The sequence below is a fragment of the Petaurus breviceps genome, unplaced genomic scaffold (genome assembly GCF_028583685.1).
Source record: "Petaurus breviceps papuanus isolate PSGF00001 unplaced genomic scaffold, PetGlider_PUasm1.0 76, whole genome shotgun sequence".
NCBI lineage: Eukaryota > Metazoa > Chordata > Mammalia > Diprotodontia > Petauridae > Petaurus > Petaurus breviceps.
In genome coordinates this window covers 20,604,893-20,617,490 of record NW_027186473.1, presented here as the reverse complement: position 1 = coordinate 20,617,490, position 12,598 = coordinate 20,604,893, and positions in this window count along the sequence as shown.

Sequence of the window (12,598 nt, the reverse complement as noted above, 5' to 3'; positions counted from 1 at the left end):
TGCTGGGAAAACTTCAAAGTCTGCAAGAAATTAGGCTTAGAGCAATATCTTGCACCATACTACATAAGAAATTAAAAATGCATATGTGATCTCAATATAAAGATCATAAAAAAACCTAGAAGACAAACACATCATATACATTTTACAGTCTGCATTAGAAAATACATTCCTAACCAAACAAAGGATAAAGAAAATGGCAAAAGATAAAAAAATAATAAATGGGATAAAAAATTCTTCTAAAACTATACAAACACATATGTGTATTATGCATGTGCATTTATGTGTGAATATGTATGTCATGTATGTATTATAGTTGGTCTGTTCTTTCTCTTTCTAGAAGATTTATGACATTTTTTTCAAAGAGATATGAAGGCACACTATGAAAGTTAATTGGTAGTTTTAATATTATGTTAAGAAAACCATCAAAGTGTTATTATATAGACTTCAATAAAATAATATCAAAAATTCATTTGGCAAAATGAAAAAAAAATCTGACATTGGTTAAAAAATAGGGTATTAATGGAATATACTAGACAAAAGATATTAAGAAATGATAAAAGTCAATAACTTGGTGTTTGATAAACCTGAAACAGAAATTACTTAAGAAAAAAACTGCCTAGTTGAGAAGAACTTCTGGGAAAACTACAAAGTTGGGCAGAAATTAGGCTTACAGCAATATCTTGTACCATATTCCATAACAAATTCATATGAATATGTGATTTCAATATAAAGAGCATAATTTTTTTCAAAAACCTAGAAGACAAACAGATCACATACATTTTACAGTTTGCATTAAGAGATACATTCCTAGCCAAGCAAAGGATAGAGAAAATGGCATAAGATAAAAAAATGGGATTGAAAAATTATTCTAAAATTATACAAACACATGTATGCATTGTGTATATGTGTGCATGTGTATATATGTATGTGTTTATATATTATATGTGTGCATGTGTGTGATACAACTAAGTGATGTAGGAAAGTAGTAGAAAAGTAAAAATATTTTTATCAAGTTTACTTGATGGAAGTTTGCTATCCCAGATATATAGAACATATATGTGCACATATATATATATGCAATATAAATATACAAATGCATAGGTATACATAAATATATACACATATAGATAAAGGTTATGTGTTTATATATGATGTCGATAAAGAGATATGAATATATACATACACACATATTAGTATCTATCTATCTATCTATCTATCTATCTATCTATCTATCTATTTATCTATCTATCCAGACTATGTATTTAACCTCATTTATGTTTATAAAATCAAAAGATATTCCCAAACAAATAAGTGATCCAATGGATAAAAGCAAATATTTCTTAAAAGAAGAAAAACATACTATTAACAACCCATTCAAAGAATATGCCAAATCATAAGGGAAAGGTAAATGCCAAGCAAATTGGCAAACATGCAAAATATGGGAATATTTGATGTTGCAGAAGTTTATAAGGAAATAGTGACAATAGTGCATTCTTGATATAACAATAAATTTTTGCAGTCTTTATTGAAACAATTTAGAATTATGCAAATAAAGTGACCAAATGAGTATTTATTTGACCAAGAGATTCTACTACTATGCGTATCAAAGAGGTCATTACTAAGAAGTTCCAACTTAGAACAAAAAATATAATAGCATTGTTGTGTGTGTGGAAATAAATAATTGTAAACAAACTACGTGGACATTAATAGTGAATGGCTAAACAGAAAGTGGTTCATAAATAAAATGGAACACTGCTGTCTTTTAAGAAATAGCAAATGAGGTGTGGGGCCAAGATGGCAGAGTAAAAGCAGGAACTTGCTTAAGCTAGAGCTACAACCACCTTCAATATATGCCTCTAAACAAATTTTAGAGCTACAGAACCCACAAAGTGACAGAGAGAAACAACTTGCCCCCTGAAGGCAGCCTGGCAGACCTGCAGGAAGGGTCTATCACACCCCATTGGGAGCTGAGCACAGTCCTGTGGGAACACCACAAGCCCAGACTCAGGGAGGCTTAACTAGCAGCACAGACTGGCCAGAACAGACTGCAGGAGAATGAATTACCAGAAGCTGTGGTGGTTCCCAGAATTCTCCATCCATAAATGCCAAAGAGAAGGTAAAAGGTAAGAAAGTAAAATATCAGTAGGGAAATCTGTCAGAACTGGGTGAGAGAAAAGCTTGGTCCAGCCCCTGCTCCCATGGCAACAGAGGTAGCTGTGCCACCCCCCACCCACTTTAACCATTGCCACCTGGCTGCATCCTGAGCTCTAGGCCTGCAGATCATAGGGGGACCAAGTGACCATTTAAAAAGTAATCACTCTTGCTTTGACCTGCTTGGATCTGGGTTACAGTCTTGGGCAGTGGTCTTGGGGAGAGAATAGCCAGTTGCCAGAGCTTGTGTTGGCTGTAGAAAGGGCACTATCCTCATAGCTCTGGCAATTGTGAAAACCTAAGCAGTTTGGGACACAGCTATCTCCACTCTGGAAACAGTGTTCTACCATGGCAAAGAGCTCAATAGTCAAATAATTGTCTGGCAAGATGAGCAAGCAGAGGAAGCACAATCAAACAATAGAATACTTTTTTAGGGGACAAAGAGGGTCAAAATGTGGAACCAGAAGAAGTCAACAATGGCAAAATTCCTACATCAAAAGCTTCCAAGAAAAATATGAATTGGTTACAGGCCATGGAGAAGCTCAAGAAGGATTTTGAACATGAAGTTAGACAAAAAACAAGAAAGAAAGAAAATTAAGCAAGAGAAGTGGAGGAAAAATTGGGAAGAGAAATGAGAATGATGAAAGGAAATCATGAAAAGTCAACAGTCTGCTAAAGGAGACCTGAAAAAAAAATAACACCTTAAAAATAGACTAACCCAAATGGCAAAAGAGGACCAAAAAGCCAATGAGGAGAAGAATGTCTTAAAAAGTGGAATTGCCCAGATGGGAAAGGAATTTTAAAAATTCACTGAAGAGAATGATTCCTTCAAAATTAGATTGGAGCAAAAGGAAGCTAATGATTTTATGAGAAAGCAAGATACTATAAAACAAATCCAAAAAATGAAAAATAAAAGGCAATGTAAAATATCTCATCAGAAAAAGCACTGACCTGGAAAATAGATTGAGGAGAAATAATTTTAAAAATTATTGGACTACCTGAAAGCCATGATAAAAAAAAAAAAAACAAGGAAGCCTAGAAATTATCGTTCAAGAAATTCTCAAGGAAAATTGCCCTGACGTTCTAGAACCAGAGGGAAAAATAGAAATTGAAAGAATTAATTGATTGCCTCTTGAAAAAGATCTCAAAAAGGAAAATCCTAGGAATACCAAAGCCAAATTCCAGACTTCTCAGGTCAAGGAGAAAATATTAGAAGCAGTCAGGAAGAAACAATTTTGGTATTGTGGTAACACAATCAGGATAACACAAGATCTAGTAGCATCTACAGTAAGGGATTTAAGGGCTTGCAATATGATATTCTAGAGGTCAAAGGAGCTAGGATTAAAACCAAGAATCACCTACTCAGCAAAACTGAGTATAATTATTCAAGGGAAAATAGGGTAATTCAATGAAATAGAGGACTTTCAAGCATTCTTGAAAGAGTTGAACAGAAAATTTGACTTTCAAATACAAGAAGCAAGAGAAGCATGAGGAGGCAAACAGGAAAAAGAAATCTTTGGGGAATTATTAAAGCTGAAATATTGAAATTCCTACATGGAAAAATGACCATTGAAACTCATGTGACTTTTCTCAGTATGATGATAGTTGAAGGAATACATATGTATACATACATATATATGTATGCATAGGAGGGTATGTGTATGTATAAATACATACGTGAGTGTGTGTATATGTGTATACATAGGCAGAGGTTGCAGGGTTAGATGAAGAGGAAGGGATGATATAGAAAAAATAAAATCAAGAATTGAAAGAAGAATATAATTGAAGAAGAAGGGAGGGAGAGATAGAATAGGGTAAATTATTTCATATAAAAGAGGCAATAGAAAACTACAAAAATACATTGGAGGTAAAGAGCAGGAAAGTGAAAGGGAATGACACAACCTTACTCTCTTTGAATTTGGCTTAAGGAGGGAACAACATACATTTAATTGGGTATCTTGCCCTACAGGAAATTGGGGTAAGGGGATAATATGGGGGATGATAGAAAGGAAGGCAGATTAGGGGAGAAGGTAGTTAAAAGCAACCATTTTTGAAAAGGGACAGGGTCAAAGTAGAAAATAGAATAAGTGGGGTAGTTGGGATAGGATGGAGGGAAATATAGTTAGTCTTTCACAATATAACTACAATGGAAACATTTCGTGCAACTACACATGTACAACCTATATTGAATTGGTTGTCTTCCTGGTGTGCATGGGCAAGGAGGGAAGAAGGGAAAGAATCTGGAAATCAAAGTTTTAAAAACATTTTTTTTTAAAAAGGGTTTTTACATGTTATTAGGAAATAAGATATACTGGCACTGGGGTATAGAAATCCATCTTGCCCTACTAAAAAGTTAGTGGGCTATAGGGGAGGATTTAAGAGAGAACACACTGGTTGAAGGCGTATTCAATAGGCTTGCTATCATGGGTTGGGGGATAGGGGAAAGACAGGGAGAAAATCTGTAATTCAAAATCTTGTTGAAATGAAGGTTGAAAAATGAAAATAAATAAATACAAGATTAATTAGTGTGCAAAAATAAAGAAATGGCAAATGAGTTTAAAACAGAGAACCATGTAAAGGTTTTCATGAACAGATGTATAATATAGTAACAAGAGTTAACAATACCCTATACTCAAGGATTACAGTAAATGCAAAGGAAAACAACCAGAAAACGATGAAAAAATGAATATTGCAATGCTTAAAAAATAATAATAATGGCTCCAAAAAAGATATATGCAAATCCATCTTTCTCTGCTCCTTTACAAAAGTTGGGTGTCCAAGACTGTGGAACATCACTTAAAATTTCAAACTTTTTAAATGTGTTTTTTTGTTGTTGTCATTGATGTTTTAATTAAAAAAATATATTCTTCCTCTTTAAAAAACAGGTGCCTTGTTATATAGGAATGTTTTCTCACTGAAAATGTAGGCCATAGAAATGGAAAATAAATTAATAATATTTATTTTTAAAAAGAATTAACTGAAAGTCTCAAAAAGAAGTAATATTTATGCTCTCTCCTTTTTTTCTGTGATAATTGCAAAATTTAAAAAAATATATATTTTCTCACCATTACTCTTCTTTACTTAGTGAATAATAGGAGAAAAGTTGGGAATTTTTGAAAAGTACATTTTTTTTTTTTAAGAAAAAGGCAGGAGACTCAAAATGAGAATAGGAAAACTTGCCAATTTTAAATGGCTATGAGATAATGCTATACTGGATCTGTGGATAATGTGAAAGTTATCATATTTACGGCTACCACATGCAAGCAAGAATATTCCACTTTTGCGGCGGCCCAGAGGCAGGCCCGGAAGGCAGTGGTGGTGCGGAGGCAGGCACAGAAGGCAGCCACTGCACAGAGCCAGGCTGGGAGGAGGTCTGATCATCTCAGGAGGCAAGTCATCCCACCAACCACAAGGGCCACTACCAGGCCTATCACCACAGGGCTGGAACTGGAAAGAGCAAGGTAAGACCCAAATGCGCGGCCCCTGTCCAGGACAGCAAATACTCCTGGGATTACCACTACATAGCCCAGAAATTTTTTAAAAAGCCCCTATCAGGACCTCCAAGGACGAGGATGGCAGAGTGAACCTCGCCTGCTCCAATCCCCCACTCTGACTCAGAAAACATAGCAACTATTGCCCCAGGGCAAAACCCTCAACAGTAAAGGCTTGGGAACCCTACAGGAAGAGTGTGGCTAGGACCCTGCCTCAAAATGGGTAGACAGCACACGACAAAGACTCTGAAGTTCTACTATCCTCAGAGGGAGGAACAAAACTCAGAGGGAGACAATGTGGAATCCACACATACAGCTGAAACATCAACAGGGAATGGGTCCCAAGCACAGAAAGCTCTCCTAGAGGAGCTGAAAAGGAACTTTGAAAACCAAGTGAGAGAGATAGAAGAAAAAATGAATAATTCTTTTAAAATCAAAATTGCAGAATGAGAAAAACATTATAATGAAGGAAACATCTCCTTAAAAAGAAAAGTGTATGGGGCTGCCAGGTAGCACAGCAAGTAAGAGCACCAGCCGCAGTGGCGTGATGACCTGGGGATCGAATCTGGGCTCAGAAACTTAGCACCCACCAAGAAACACCTTGAGCAAGTTGCTTAACTCCAAATGCTTAGGGGCGGCTAGGTAGCTCAATGAGTAAGAGCACAGGCCCCAGTGTCGGGATGACGTGGGGATCGAATCTGGGCTCAGATACTTGGCACCATACCCAAAAATAACTGGCCGTGTAACCTTGAGCAAGTTACTTAACCTCCATTGCTTAAAAAAAGTGTATGATATAGAAAAGGAGCTGCAAAAACTAACCAAAGAAAATGATTTGCTAAAAACTAGAATCAACCAAATTGAAACAACTCTATGAGGAACAAAAAATTAGTCAAACAAAAAACAATAATAAAAATTAGAAAAAGAGGTAAAATATCTCAGTGGAAAAATGATTGACCTGGAAAACAGATCCAGGAGAGATAACCTGAGAATCATAGGCCTACCAGAAAATGATGATGAAAAAATTACACTGGACAACAGTCTCCAAGAGCTCATAAAGGAAAACACACACACCTTGTTATTTAAGAAGAGCAAACTGTTTATAGACAAGTAGAGGGTGTGAGTATAAAATACACAAAATGATGATTAAAAAAATCTTATTAAGGGCTACAAAGGAAGTACAATGGAAGAAGAGGAATGACTAAAGTGCGAAAGGGTAAATTGTGCCACACAAAGAGGCATAAAAACAATACAGCAGAGGAAAAGAAGGGAGGGAGATGAGTATTATATGAATTTTTCCCTCATTGGTTGTGGTTCAGGGAAGGAATAACAACCAGTTAGGACTCTATGGAGAAGAGACAAAAAAGTATCATATCTGAGGGAAAGAGGGGAGGGTGAGGACTTTGGATGAGATTAATTCCTGTCACTCTTGGTGTGAAGAAGAAATAACATACTTCAATAAGTATAAAAATATCATACAGGCAGTAGAAGGGGGAAAGGGCTACGAAAGGGGGGGTGGTTGGTAGGGAGGGAAGAAGTAAGGGGGAAGGAGATGAAAAGCTTATAAGGGAATACTTAGGGAGGAGGGGGTTAAAAGGAAAACTATTAAGGAGGGAAAGGGAGAAGGGAGAAAAAATATAAGCATTAGCAGGGGAGGGAATAGGATGGAGGGAAAGAAACAGACAATAATCATAACTATAAATGTGAATGGAATGAACTCTCCTATAAAACAGAGGCAGATAGCAGAAGGGATTAAAAATCATAATCCTACCATATGCCGTTTACTAGAAACACATCTGAAACAGAGGGACACACACAGGGTAAAGGTAAAAGGCTGGAGTAAAATATATCATGCCACAGCTAAAGTAAAATAAAAAAGGAGGGGTAGCACTCCTTATCTCAGATAAAGCAAAAGCAAAATTGATCTAATTAAAACAGATAAGGAAGAAAACTATCTCCTGCTGAAAAGCACCATTGAGAATGAAGCAATATCATTACTTAACATATATGCACCAAGTGGTATAGCATCCAAATTCCTAGAGGAGAAGGTAAAGGAAATAGAGGAAGAAATAGATAGCAAAACTATACTAGTGGGAGGCCTTAATCTCCCCCTCTCTGAACTTGATAAATACAACCTCAAAATAAACAAGAAAGAAGTTAAGGAACAGAATTTTAGAGAGGTAGGTAGGATAGATCTCTGGAGAAAACTGAATGGGGTTAAAAAGGAATATACATTCTTCAAAGCAGGGACAGATGGATTTACCAATGAATTCTGTTTAACATGTAAAGAAAAATTGATTGCAATACTCTACAAACTATTTGGGGAAATTAGTGAAGAAAGACTTTATGATTAAACAAAAATTGGAGGGTATTGTAAAATGCAAAATGGATAATTTTGTTACATTAAATTGAAAAGCTTCTGTATAAACAAAGCCAATATAACCAAGATTAAGAGGGAGGTGGGAAACTGGGAAATAATTTTTACAACCTATGTCTCTGATAAAGGTTTCATTTCTAAAATACACAGGGAATTGAGCCAAATCTATAAGAATACAAGTCATTCCCCAATTGATAAATGGTCAAAGGATATGAACAGGCAGTTTTCAGAGAAAGAAATTAAAGATTTCTATAAGCACATGAAGAAATGTTTTAAATCACTATTGGTTAGAGAAATGCAAATCAAAACAACTCTGAGGTAGCACATCTCACCAGTCAGAATGGCTAAGATGACAAAACAGGAAAATGACAAATGCTGTAGAGGATGTGGACAAATTGGAACACTAGTGCATTGTTGGTGGAGTTGTGAACTGATCCAACACTTCTGGAAAGCAATCTGGAATTATACCCAAAGGGCTATAAATAATTTCATACGTTTTGACCCAGCAATACTACTTCTAGGGTTGTATCCCAAAGAGATCATAGAAGAGGGGAAAAGACCCATATATACAAAAATATTTATAGCAGCTCTTTTTGTGTTAGCAAAGAATTGGAAATTAAGGGGATGCCCATCAATCGGGGAATGGCTGAACAAATTGTGGTATATGCATGTTATGGAATACTATTGTGCAATAAGAAATGAGAAGCATAAGGACTTCATATTTACCTGGAGAGACTTATACAAACTGATGCTGGGTGAGAAGAGTAGAGCCAGAAGGAATTTGTACACAATTACAGACACAATGTATATGTGATGACCAACTTTGATAAACTGGAATCTCTCAGCAATCCAGAGACATGTCAAACCCAAAAAAACTCATGATAGAGAAATATGTTTACATCCAGAGAAAGAACTGAGATTGAACCCAGACTGAAGCAAATTACCCACCTTTTTTTTTGCTTTCTTGTTTGTTTTTTTTTCCTCGTTCCCATTCTTCATTCCATCTGTTACAATCTTTCTTTATAACCTGACTAATGCGTAATGTGAAAGTATTTGCACATACAATACTTTACTATGCCACCATCGGTGGGGGGAGAGGGAGAGTATATTTGAAACTCAAGGAATTGTGGTAATGTATCCTATAAACTAAATGTAAAAATATTAATAAAGACCAAAAAAAAGTATATTCCTTTTTGACAATTAGGGGAAAGATCTGATGCAATATCATTTTTCTATAGTTATATAAGAGATCTATCCTATGCAACCCCAAATTTTTATCATATTATTTTGATATTTCATCATATAATTTTAAAACTTCTTTTGAGTCAATATTTCAAGATACTAACTTCATGCAAACAAAGTTTTGTACTCATTTCATTGGTTTCAAAGAACAAAATCTGAGATATTTCTAGTCCTAATAAGGCTCAGAAGTGAAACAGAAAGATGTGCAAGTATTTATTTTTTCCTAATATCAAAAATGTTAAACAAGAGAATCTGTCAAATTTGTTGAGCACAAAGAATCTAAGTTTTGTAGTGGTTATATAAAATTACGTAAAATTGTTAAAAATTTTAAGCATACAAATAAACTTAACTTTTGTTGGACTTTTAACCATGTCCAAAAAACAAAGGAAAATGGCAATTGCTACTTCCATGTGTATCTATTACATGAGTATACTACAGCACTCAATTTAAGTAAGATATGGAGGCTAAGAAGATGTTAATCAATTAAGGAAAGTCTGAATAAGTTGTGGTATTTAAATGTAATGTAGCACTATTGTGTTTTAAGAAATGTGGAAATGGATATCTTTAAAAAAGAAATGAAAAAAACAAATGAACAGATGAACAGTGAAGAAAGCAGAAACAGAAGAACTTATAACAGTACAATAAACATGAAACATGTGTTGATGTTTATAAACTGATAAAGAATGTAATTAGTATAAACAGGACAATAATTTATACAATAATAACAACACTCTAAAAACAAACTTTGAAAGGTATAAAATCTTAATCGATATAATGAACATTCATTATTCCAGGGGACTTGATGATGAAAAATAGCATTGATAATCAATCATTAGACAAGTGATGTATTTCATATGAAGAATGACACACATATATATTTTGTATACTTTCATAGAGGGAATTTGCAGAAAAATAGGAGAGAAAATATATTTCTAGTTTTTTAAATAGACCGATGAAGAATGTGCTGTAAGTGGGAAGTGTTACATATTATTTCAGATAAGGACATTGTGTTGTAAGTTTTAGTTAAATGTTTCACTTTGTTAAGAGGAGAACTCTGATGAAATGTGAATAATCTATAAATGTTTGTAATGCAAAACAAAGCTCATTAAGTCTTTGAGATTGTCAAGCAGAAATAAAAGAAAAAAACAAAAGGAAAGAAAAGAAGAAAGAGAGGAAGGAAGAATGGGAGGAAGGAAAAAACACATTACCCTTTTATTCTAATTCACTGATGTTATTACTTCTTTCAAATGCTTCACTTTTTTCACATTATTATTTATAGAAAGACCAAGTATAAGTGATTACATGGTTCTTGATCTGACCTTCCCAATTTTAATCTCAGACATTTCTGTATAATGTTTCATCATATCCTTGCTAATGGTAGTTACCATTTTGACAATGTCCTGTAGTTCAAGTAATTTACTAGGGCAACCTAGAAAAAGGATGCTAAGGGTGGCCAAAGTTATAGAGTTGGGACCCAATGGGCATACTTAACACTTGAAGATCCTCTTCCAGGAAAACCAACTGTAATGGCATGTATTTATAACGAGATTAAGCCATTGTCCAAAACAAATAATCCTAAAATAAAACATACACAAGAAAAGCAATTCAGGAACAGAAAGTTTTTGGGAACTAGGCATCAGAGAAGAGAAGATAATCTAAGAACATTTATCTTTCAGAGGTCTCAGCCTCCCTATCACATTTATGTCTGTCAATCACCAGTTCTCAGGGACATTTTCCAGAATGCCCTAAGACCTTGGAGGGAGTTTGCAGCTAAAATGGTATATAACAAACTCTCAGACAGAAACAGGAAGTTCTCCTATCCAGGCAATAAGGTTAAGAGAAGAATTCTGAATGCCCCATGGGGCATAGTTGTAATTATGTTGCATTTAGTCACCCATACTACTGTCACAGTTCATATCTATCAATTCTTTCTGTAGATATTTTTTGTTTTTATAAATATTTTTAATTTGATTCAAAAATCACATTTTTATCAATTCTATAAAATTCATTTTAGATAAACAAATGTCATGCTATTGCCTTCTTAGACTATTTCCTCTTTTTTTATTATCATACCTAATTCCAATAATAGTTACCCACCCATGAATATGCCTTTGCTTTTTCACTTTATTCAGAATACACTTATTTTGATGACACTTCTTTGAATAAGAGCATGAAGGATTGTTCTTTTGACACTATGAAATATAGTACTTGTGATTTTTGTTTCCTTCTTTTTTCAAAGCCATTTTACTTCTTAAATAACATTTTAATGATTTCTTTAAAAATTAATGAATGATTCTTGATGAGAGTGGATATTTCTTTTCTCTAAGATGGGTACATTTTGCTGAATATACTAATGGTCTGTAAAGGAACAGCATCTCTGTATATAAACATACATAAGACCCTAATATTTCACTTACATCAAAATTTCATAAGATTAAAATGAAATTTTATCATTAGAGTCTTAGCTATAGAATTAATATCTCCATCATCCCTTACCATTGCCACAGTCTTTAAATTTGGTAAATTTTGAATTACAAGTTTGGTTATATCTATCAACAGGAGATCATTCTGCTTTAAATGTCTAGACCATTAATATTTATTATGAGTAGTTGTTAACTAGGTATAGTAGGGGAGGTTTTAATTGTATAATTTCCTACTAATTAATATATACATATATATATACATATATATATATTTTTTATTTAACTTGTTATTGATGCAGGTTATGATGTTCATAAAATATTTAAAGAATTTTATACATAAATTTAACTTTTTAAGTTTAGTTGATCTTCTATCTTCAGTTTATAATATTAATACGTTGGAGATTACAAATTAATCACATTTCATCCATATATTTTAGAAAAAAAGTTATATTAATACTATATTTGAAGAACTCCAGCAACCAAAGTGGAAAACATAGAAGAAACTGTTTAGATACAGATCAACGGAGGCAAAAACAGCAGTGATATTGCATCAGATTATATATTACTCTCTTTCAAGACAGAAAGAAGAAACTTTCTAAAAGTAAACAAGAATGCAAACAAGTCTGGGTACAGAAGTGTGATACAGTAATAATGGATAATTTCTATTCATCCATTTGGTGGAGGTCTCTCTATGTCAAAAGTAGAGAAGAAAATAACTTTTTTTTTTCCCCATTTGTCTTAATGTTCATTTCATTAATCAGAAGGCAAAGGAATCAGTGAGGAGGACTTCTCTTCTGCATTTTATTCCCATTACTAAAGATAGTCACTAATGCAGAAATGAAGGGGACCTCTGTGAAAAGTAAACATTGCATCTTAGAATCTGTGATTTAAGAGAGAGACAGAGAGAGAGAGAGAGA